This window comes from Choloepus didactylus, chromosome 13 (assembly GCF_015220235.1).
Source record: "Choloepus didactylus isolate mChoDid1 chromosome 13, mChoDid1.pri, whole genome shotgun sequence".
Lineage (NCBI taxonomy): Eukaryota > Metazoa > Chordata > Mammalia > Pilosa > Megalonychidae > Choloepus > Choloepus didactylus.
This window is the reverse complement of record NC_051319.1, coordinates 99,632,938-99,642,816: the sequence shown is the minus strand read 5'-3', so window position 1 is coordinate 99,642,816 and position 9,879 is coordinate 99,632,938.

Genomic DNA, 9,879 nt, shown 5'->3' with positions numbered 1-9,879 from the left:
TCATACAACACTCATGAAAACGTGGAACTGCTGAGATCAGCGAAATCTGTAAGTTTTTGCGGCCAGGGGACCCGCGCCCCTCCCTGCCAGGCTCAGTCCCGGGGGAGGAGGGGCTGTCAGCTCCAGGAAGGAGAAGGGAGAATTGCAGTGGCTGCTCTCATCGGAAACTCATTCTACTGATTCAAACTCCAACCATAGATAGACTGAGGCCAGACACCAGAGACTCTGAGAGCAGCCAGCCCAGCAGAGAGGAGACGGGCATAGAAGGAAAACAACACGAGAAGCTCCAAAGTAAAAGCAGAGGATTTTTGGAGTTCTGGTGAACACAGAAAGGGGAAGGGCGGAGATCAGGCCTTGAGGCGCATATGCAAATCCCGAAGCAAGGCTGATCTCTCTGCCCAGGGCACCTTTCCTTAATGGCCCTGGTTGCTTTGTCTATTAGCATTTCAATAACCCATTAGATCTCTGAGGAGGGCCGTTTTTTTTTTTTTTTTTTTTAAATCCTTTTTGCTTTTTCTAAAACAATTACTCTAAGAAGCTCAATACAGAAAGCTTCAAAGAATTGAAATTTGGGCACGTCAAGTCAAGAGCAGAAATAAGAGAGCTCTGAGACAAAGGCAATAATCCAGTGGCTGAGAAAATTCACTAAACAACACAACTTCCCAAGAAAAGGGGGGTGTCCGCTCACAGCCACCATCCTGGTGGACAGGAAACACTCCTGCCCATCGCCAGCCCCGTGGCCCAGAGCTGCCCCAGACAGCCCAGTGTGACGGAAGTGCTTCAAATAACAGGCACACGCCACAAAACTGGGCGTGGACATTAGCCTTCCCGGCAACCTCAGCTGAATGTCCCAGAGCTGGGAAGGGGGAGCAGTGTGAATTAACAGAGCCCCATTCAGCCATCATTTGAGCAGACTGGGAGCCTCCCAACACAGCCCAGCAGCCCAGAACTGCCCTGGGGGGACGGCACTCACCTGTGACATAGCACAGTCATCCCTCAACAGAGGACCCGGGGTGCACAGCCTGGAAGAGGGGCCCACTTGCAAGTCTCAGGAGCCATACGCCAATACCAAAGACTTGTGGGTCAGTGGCAGAGACAAACTGTGGCAGGACTGAACTGAAGGATTAGACTATTGCAGTAGCTTTAAAACTCTAGGATCATCAGGGAGATTTGATTGTTAGGGCCACCCCCCCTCCCCGACTGCCCAGAAACACGCCCCACATACAGGGCAGGCAACACCAACTACACACGCAAGCTTGGGACACCAATTGGGCCCCACAAGACTCACTCCCCCACTCACCAAAAAGGCTAAGCAGGGGAGATCTGGCTTGTGGAGAACAGGTGGCTCGTGGACGCCACCTGCTGGTTAGTTAGAGAAAGTGTACTCCACGAAGCTGTAGATCTGATAAATTAGAGATAAGGACTTCAACTGGTCTACAAACCCTAAAAGAACCCTATCAAGGACAGCAAATGCCACGAGGCCAAAAACAACAGAAAATTATAAAGCATATGAAAAAACCAGACGATATGGATAACCCAAGCCCAAGCACCCAAATCAAAAGACCAGAAGAGACACACCTAGAGCAGCTACTCAAAGAACTAAAGATGAACAATGAGACCCTAGTACGGGATATGAAGGAAATCAAGAAGACCCTAGAAGAGCATAAAGAAGACATTGCAAGACTAAATAAAAAATGGATGATCTTATGGAAATTAAAGAAACTGTTGACCAAATTAAAAAGATTCTGGACACTCATAGTACAAGACTAGAGGAAGTTGAACAACGAATCAGTGACCTGGAAGATGACAGAATGGAAAATGAAAGCATAAAAGAAAGAATGGGGAAAAAAAATTGAAAAACTCGAAATGGACCTCAGGGATATGATAGATAATATGAAGCGTCCGAATATAAGACTCATTGGTGTCCCAGAAGGGGAAGAAAAGGGTAAAGGTCTAGGAAGAGTATTCAAAGAAATTGTTGGGGAAAACTTCCCAAATCTTCTAAACAACATAAATACACAAATCATAAATGCTCAGCGAACTCCAAATAGAATAAATCCAAAAAAACCCACTCCGAGACATATACTGATCACACTGTCAAACATAGAAGAGAAGGAGCAAGTTCTGAAAGCAGCAAGAGAAAAGCAATTCACCACATACAAAGGAAACAGCATAAGACTAAGTAGTGACTACTCAGCAGCCACCATGGAGGCGAGAAGGCAATGGCACGATATATTTAAAATTCTGAGAGAGAGGAATTTCCAGCCAAGAATACTTTATCCAGCAAAGCTCTCCTTCAAATTTGAGGGAGAGCTTAAATTTTTCACAGACAAACAAATGCTGAGAGAATTTGCTAACAAGAGACCTGCCCTACTGGAGATACTAAAGGGAGCCCTACAGACAGAGAAACAAAGACAGGACAGAGAGACTTGGAGAAAGGTTCAGTACTAAAGAGATTCGGTATGGGTACAATAAAGGATATTAATAGAGAGAGGGAAAAATATGGCAAACATAATCCAAAGGATAAGATGGCCGATTCAAGAAATGCCTTCACGGTTTTAACGTTGAATGTAAATGGATTAAACTCCCCAATTAAAAGATATAGATTCGCAGAATGGAACAAAAAAAATGAACCATCAATATGTTGCATACAAGAGACTCATCTTAGACACAGGGACACAAAGAAATTGAAAGTGAAAGGATGGAAAAAAATATTTCATGCAAGCTACAGCCAAAAGAAAGCAGGTGTAGCAATATTAATCTCAGATAAAATAGACTTCAAATGCAGGGATGTTTTGAGAGACAAAGAAGGCCACTACATACTAATAAAAGGGGCAATTCAGCAAGAAGAAATAACAATCGTAAATGTCTATGCACCCAATCAAGGTGCCACAAAATACATGAGAGAAACATTGGCAAAACTAAAGGAAGCAATTGATGTTTCCACAATAATTGTGGGAGACTTCAACACATCACTCTCTCCTATAGATAGATCAACCAGACAGAAGACCAATAAGGAAATTGAAAACCTAAACAATCTGATAAATGAATTAGATTTAACAGACATCTACAGGACATTACATCCCAAATCACCAGGATACACATACTTTTCTAGTGCTCACGGAACTTTCTCCAGAATAGATCATATGCTGGGACATAAAACAAGCCTCAATAAATTTAAAAAGATTGAAATCATTCAAAGCACATTCTCTGACCACAATGGAATACAATTAGAAGTCAATAACCATCAGAGACTTAGAAAATTCACAAATACCTGGAGGTTAAACAACACACTCCTAAACAATCAGTGGGTTAAAGAAGAAATAGCAAGAGAAATTGCTAAATATATAGAGACGAATGAAAATGAGAACACAACATACCAAAACCTATGGGATGCAGCAAAAGCAGTGCTAAGGGGGAAATTTATAGCACTAAACGCATATATTAAAAAGGAAGAAAGAGCCAAAATCAAAGAACTAATGGATCAACTGAAGAAGCTAGAAAATGAACAGCAAACCAATCCTAAACCAAGTAGAAGAAAAGAAATAACAAGGATTAAAGCAGAAATAAATGACATAGAGAACAAAAAAACAATAGAAAGGATAAATATCACCAAAAGTTGGTTCTTTGAGAAGATCAACAAGATTGACAAGCCCCTAGCTAGACTGACAAAATCAAAAAGAGAGAAGACCCATATAAACAAAATAATGAATGAAAAAGGTGACATAACTGCAGATCCTGAAGAAATTAAAAAAATTATAAGAGGATATTATGAACAACTGTATGGCAACAAACTGGATAATGTAGAAGAAATGGACAATTTCCTGGAAACATATGAACAACCTAGACTGACCAGAGAAGAAATAGAAGACCTCAACCAACCCATCACAAGCAAAGAGATCCAATCAGTCATCAAAAATCTTCCCACAAATAAATGCCCAGGGCCAGATGGCTTCACAGGGGAATTCTACCAAACTTTCCAGAAAGAACTGACACCAATCTTACTCAAACTCTTTCAAAACATTGAAAAAAATGGAACACTACCTAACTCATTTTATGAAGCTAACATCAATCTAATACCAAAACCAGGCAAAGATGCTACAAAAAAGGAAAACTACCGGCCAATCTCCCTAATGAATATAGATGCAAAAATCCTCAACAAAATACTTGCAAATCGAATCCAAAGACACATTAAAAAAATCATACACCATGACCAAGTGGGGTTCATTCCAGGCATGCAAGGATGGTTCAACATCAGAAAAACAATCAATGTATTACAACACATTAAAAACTCGAAAGGGAAAAATCAATTGATCATCTCAATAGATGCTGAAAAAGCATTTGACAAAATCCAACATCCCTTTTTGATAAAAACACTTCAAAAGGTAGGAATTGAAGGAAACTTCCTCAACATGATAAAGAGCATATATGAAAAACCCACAGCCAGCATAGTACTCAATGGTGAGAGACTGAAAGCCTTCCCTCTAAGATCAGGAACAAGACAAGGATGCCCGCTGTCACCACTGTTATTCAACATTGTGCTGGAAGTGCTAGCCAGGGCAATCCGGCAAGACAAAGAAATAAAAGGCATCCAAATTGGAAAAGAAGAAGTAAAACTGTCATTGTTTGCAGATGATATGATCTTATATCTAGAAAACCCTGAGAAATCAACGATACACCTACTAGAGCTAATAAACAAATTTAGCAAAGTAGCGGGATACAAGATTAATGCACATAAGTCAGTAATGTTTCTATATGCTAGAAATGAACAAACTGAAGAGACACTCAAGAAAAAGATACCATTTTCAATAGCAACTAAAAAAATCAAGTACCTAGGAATCAACTTAACCAAAGATGTAAAAGACCTATACAAAGAAAACTACATAACTCTACTAAAAGAAATAGAAGGGGACCTTAAAAGATGGAAAAATATTCCATGTTCATGGATAGGAAGGCTAAATGTCATTAAGATGTCAATTCTACCCAAACTCATCTACAGATTCAATGCAATCCCAATCAAAATTCCAACAACCTACTTTGCAGACTTGGAAAAGCTAGTTATCAAATTTATTTGGAAAGGGAAGATGCCTCGAATTGCTAAAGACACTCTAAAAAAGAAAAACGAAGTGGGAGGACTTACACTCCCTGACTTTGAAGCTTATTATAAAGCCACAGTTGCCAAGACAGCATGGTACTGGCACAAAGATAGACATATAGATCAATGGAATCGAATTGAGAATTCAGAGATAGACCCTCAGATCTATGGCCGACTGATCTTTGATAAGGCCCCCAAAGTCACCGAACTGAGCCATAATGGTCTTTTCAACAAATGGGGCTGGGAGAGTTGGATATCCATATCCAAAAGAATGAAAGAGGACCCCTACCTCACCCCCTACACAAAAATTAACTCAAAATGGACCAAAGATCTCAATATAAAAGAAAGTACCATAAAACTCCTAGAAGATAATGTAGGAAAACATCTTCAAGACCTTGTATTAGGAGGCCACTTCCTAGACTTTACACCCAAAGCACAAGCAACAAAAGAGAAAATAGATAAATGGGAACTCCTCAAGCTTAGAAGTTTCTGCACCTCAAAGGAATTTCTCAAAAAGGTAAAGAGGCAGCCAACTCAATGGGAAAAAATTTTTGGAAACCATGTATCTGACAAAAGACTGATATCTTGCATATACAAAGAAATCCTACAACTCAATGACAATAGTACAGACAGCCCAATTATAAAATGGGCAAAAGATATGAAAAGACAGTTCTCTGAAGAGGAAATACAAATGACCAAGAAACACATGAAAAAATGTTCAGCTTCACTAGCTATTAGAGAGATGCAAATTAAGACCACAATGAGATACCATCTAACACCGGTTAGAATGGCTGCCATTAAACAAACAGGAAACTACAAATGCTGGAGGGGATGTGGAGAAATTGGAACTCTTATTCATTGTTGGTGGGACTGTATAATGGTTCAGCCACTCTGGAAGTCAGTCTGGCAGTTCCTTAGAAAACTAGATATAGAGCTACCATTCGATCCAGCGATTGCACTCCTCGGTATATACCCGGAAGATCGGAAAGCAGTGACACGAACAGATATCTGCACGCCAATGTTCATAGCAGCATTATTCACAATTGCCAAGAGATGGAAACAACCCAAATGTCCTTCAACAGATGAGTGGATAAATAAAATGTGGTATATACACACGATGGAATACTACGCGGCAGTAAGAAGGAACGATCTGGTGAAACATATGACAACATGGATGAACCTTGAAGACATAATGCTGAGCGAAATAAGCCAGGCACAAAAAGAGAAATATTATATGCTACCACTAATGTGAACTTTGAAAAATGTAAAACAAATGGTTTATAATGTAGAATGTAGGGGAACTAGCAGTAGAGAGCAATTAAGGAAGGGGGAACAATAATCCAGGAAGAACAGATAAGCTATTTAACGTTCTGGGGATGCCCAGAAATGACTATGGTCTGTTAATTTCTGATGGTTGTAGTAGGAACAAGTTCACTGAAATGTTGCTATATTATGTAACTTTCTTGGGGTAAAGTAGGAACATGTTGGAAGTTAAGCAGTTATCTTAGGTTAGTTGTCTTTTTCTTACTCCCTTGCTATGGTCTCTTTGAAATGCTCTTTTATTGTATGTTTGTTTTCTTTTTAACTTTTTTTTTCATACAGGTGATTTGAAAAAAGAAGGGAAAGTTAAAAAAAAAAAAAAAAAAAAAAAAAAAGAAAAAAGACAAGGGGAAAAAAAAAAAAAAAAGATGTAGTGCCCCCTTGAGGAGCCTGTGGAGAATGCAGGGGTATTCGCCTACCCCACCTCCATGGTTGCTAACATGACCACAGACATAGGGGACTGGTGGTTTGATGGGTTGAGCCCTCTACCATAAGTTTTACCCTTGGGAAGACGGTTGCTGCAAAGGAGAGGCTAGGCCTCCCTGTATTTGTGCCTAAGAGTCTCCTCCTGAATGCCTCTTTGTTGCTCAGATGTGGCCCTCTCTCTCTGGCTAAGCCAACTTGAAAGGTGAAATCACTGCCCTCCCCCCTACGTGGGATCAGACACCCAGGGAAGTGAATATCCCTGGCAACGTGGAATATGACTCCCAGGGAGGAATGTAGACCTGGCACCGTGGGACGGAGAACATCTTCTTGACCAAAAGGGGGATGTGAAAGGAAATGAAATAAGCTTCAGTGGCAGAGAGATTCCAAAAGGAGCCGAGAGGTCACTCTGGTGGGCACTCTTATGCACACTTTAGACAACCCTTTTTAGGTTCTAAAGAATTGGGGTAGCTGGTGGTGGATACCTGAAACTATCAAACTACAACCCAGAACCCATGAATCTCGAAGACAGTTGTATAAAAATGTAGCTTATGAGGGGTGACAATGGGATTGGGAAAGCCATAAGGACCAAACACCACTTTGTCTAGTTTATGGATGGATGGGTAGAAAAGTAGGGGAAGGAAACAAACAGACAAAGGTACCCAGTGTTCTTTTTTACTTCAATTGCTCTTTTTCACTCTAATTATTATTCTTGTTATTTTTGTGTGTGTGCTAATGAAGGTGTCAGGGATTGATTTAGGTGATGAATGTACAACTATGTAATGGTACTGTAAACAATCGAAAGTACAATTTGTTTTGTATGACTGCGTGGTATGTGAATATATCTCAATAAAATGATGATTTAAAAAAAAAAAAAAAAGCAAAAAAAAAAAAAAAAAAAAATGTTTCAGGACCCTAATTTGCCTACAGAAGAAAGTTCAGCTTTTTTTTTTTTCAATCATATTTTTTACTGTAGACTATAACATATATACATGGAAGTGATAACTTTCCAAATGCAATTTAACAAGTAGTTAGAGAGCAAATTTCAAAGAATATTATGTGTTACAATTCCACAGCTTCTGTTATTTCCTTATTGTGAAATATAACATATATACAAAAAGATAATCTCTTTCAAAGTAAGATTTAACAAGTTATATAGGAAATTTCCAAAGTTGTTATGAGTTATATTACCATAGTTTCATTTATTTCCTTATTGAGAAGTACGATATATATACAAAAATGTGATAGCTTTCAAATTACAATTTAACAAGTAGCTTTAGAACCAATTTCAAAGGATGCTATGGGTGACAGTTCCACCTATGTGCAACTTTACATTGAAAGTGAGTTTTTTAGAGAGACAACAAACACTTAGGTCTTGCTTTTTGAGACATACTGATAATCTGTCTTTTTTTAAAAATTCAGTTTTATTGAGGTATATTCACATACCATACAATTATCCATGATGTACACTCAACTGTTCACAGTACCATCATATAGTTGTGCATTCTTCACCCCAAGGAAGTTCAGCTTCTTAACAGGACACTCAACGTCTTTCAAAATCCAGCACTGGCCTATTTAGCTCTCCAGTTTGATTTTACTCCAGGATGCAGTTTTACTGTCCTGCAAACACGGTTTTAGTTTTTCCTCTCTCGTATCTGTGCTTTTGTACACTTGCCTAGTTTTTAGCTAGCTTTCAGGATGATCTTCCACGAGTCCACCTCCTGGTATACATACCCTGTGTGATCCCTTCTCTTTGAATGCAGGCTGGACTTAGCAATTTGTCTCTAATGAATAGAATAAGGTGGAAGTGGCAGTGGGTGTCTTGGAAACAACTTCAATAAAGGGTGACTCTCTCTCTGGATCTCTCCCTCTGTATCTCTCCCTCTGGGGGCACCATTATAGAGAGGTGCGAGTAGGGACCAATGGAAGCCTCCTGCCAACAGCCACGTGCGTGGGCTTGGAATTGGATCCTCCAGCTCTAGTAGAGTCTTTGGGGACACAGCCCTGGCTGACAGCTTCACTGCAACCTCATTAGACCCTGAGCCAGAACCACCCAGCTAAGCTGCTGCTGAATTCCTGACCCTCAGAAACTTCGAGATGATAAATGGTGTTTTAAAGTTCTGAGCTTTCGGTAATTTGTTAACTCAGTGTTTCGGTCTGCTAATGTGCTGGAATGCAAAATATCAGAAATGGATTGGCTTTTATAAAGGGGGTTTATATGGTTACAAAAATACAGTCTTAAGGCCAAAAAGTGTCCAAGGTAAGGCATCAACAATAGGGTACCTTCACCAGAGAAAGGCCATTGGCATCCAGAAAACCTCTGTTAGCTGGGAAGGCACATGCCTGGCATCTGCTTGCTCCTAGGTTGCGTTTCAGAATGGAGTTCTCCAAAATGTCATTGTCAGTTTTCAATGGCCGTCTTCAAAATGTCCCTCTTGGCTGTAGCTTCTCTCAGGTCCTTCTGTTTGTCAGCTTTTATAGTGCTCCAGTGAACAAATCAAGACCCACGCTGAATGGGCGGGGCCACACCTCCATGGAAATGTTCAATCAGAGGTCACACCCTAACCAAAGTGTCACTCACAGTTGGGTGGGTCACATCTCCATGGAAACGACTTAATCCCAATATCCCACGAGATTGGATTAAAACATCATGGCTTTTTCTTGGGGGATATAATATATCCAAACTAGCAAGCGCAGCAATAGATAACTAGTGTACTAATTGTGCCTTATTCCTCCTAACTCCTACTTGTTCTTCAGTTCTCAGCTCAGACTCTTCCTCCTCCAGAAAGCCTTCCCTGATTTGCTGCAGAAGATATCTGATGGTTAAGCCATCCAGTAGCCTCTCCATCCTCTTTCATCAACATTACCCTGACTTTTCTGTAAGGAACCACCCTTCTTCTCTCTGAGTCTGTGTGAATAGGAGAGGATGACCTACTCCTGGCTTTAAGGCCTGGCATTCAGCCTAGACCTTGCATATTAAGACTCTCCACTCCCCTGGAGCCACAGTTCATGGCTGTGACCTAAACCAGGCCCTTGAGGGT